This window comes from Octopus bimaculoides, chromosome 7 (assembly GCF_001194135.2).
Source record: "Octopus bimaculoides isolate UCB-OBI-ISO-001 chromosome 7, ASM119413v2, whole genome shotgun sequence".
Lineage (NCBI taxonomy): Eukaryota > Metazoa > Mollusca > Cephalopoda > Octopoda > Octopodidae > Octopus > Octopus bimaculoides.
Window position 1 is genome coordinate 71990823 of NC_068987.1, and position 1113 is coordinate 71991935.

Below are 1113 nucleotides of genomic sequence, written 5' to 3' on the forward strand. Positions count from 1 at the left end.
CGAGTAGACATACGGGGAAAGATATTCCAGCCGTGACCATCTTGTCAATTTAGTAATAGATACCATCGAATTTTCTCGGGAGGGGGGTTGTTCTAGCGATAACGGTAGGGTGAGATTTGAGGAATATTTGGATATTATTTCTAGCAGGACGAAACGACCACGTAACGGTTTCCCTTGTTGTTGTTGTTGTTTTTTTTTGTAGTTGTTTAGTCCCAGGTCAATCCCCATCGAGTAGACATACGGGGAAAGATATTCCAGCCGTGACCATCTTGTCAATTTAGTAATAGATACCATCGAATTTTCTCGGGAGGGGGGTTGTTCTAGCGATAACGGTAGGGTGAGATTTGAGGAATATTTGGATATTATTTCTAGCAGGACGAAACGACCACGTAACGGTTTCCCTTGTTGTTGTTGTTGTTGCTAATTAGCCCCAGGTTAATCCGTAACCATCTTGTCATTTTAGATTTAGATGCCAACTGTATTGCCTTTTTTTTTATTCCCCTCGAAACGGTAATGTGTAATCTGAGGGATATTTGGATACTATTTCTAGCACTTTGAACGACCACATAGAAGCTCACGCTATTGTTGCTGCTGTTGTTGTTGTTCTTGTTGCTGTTGTTTAGCCCCAAGTCTTCATTGATGGAAGAGGCTTATGATTAAAAGAAGCTCTATTCTGGATCATCCCGTCATGTCTTCAAATATTGCGTATCTTGGAGCGCATTATCTAACGTATCCTTTAAAAGTAGACTGTTGTTTATGCGTTTATGCTTTGAGGAAGATTCAGCTCTTATTTTCATCAAGTCGACCAACCCTCATTACTTCTTGTGTTGAACGGTTGTTATTGTTGCTATTCTTTAGCCCTAGATCAGACTTGATCAAATAAACATATGATCAAGGACATCTTAACCGTGACTATCATGTCAATTTCCCATGTTCAGTGAATTTTGCATGTAGACGTGCCACGCTATGTATAAATATGTTCGGTAAAACTGTATGTCTTTGAGTCCATCGAGTCGTAAGAGCAGTGACAAAAGGACTTACGAGACACCATCAGGCTTTTCTCATATGTATATATATATATATACACATACATTTATATATATATATATATAT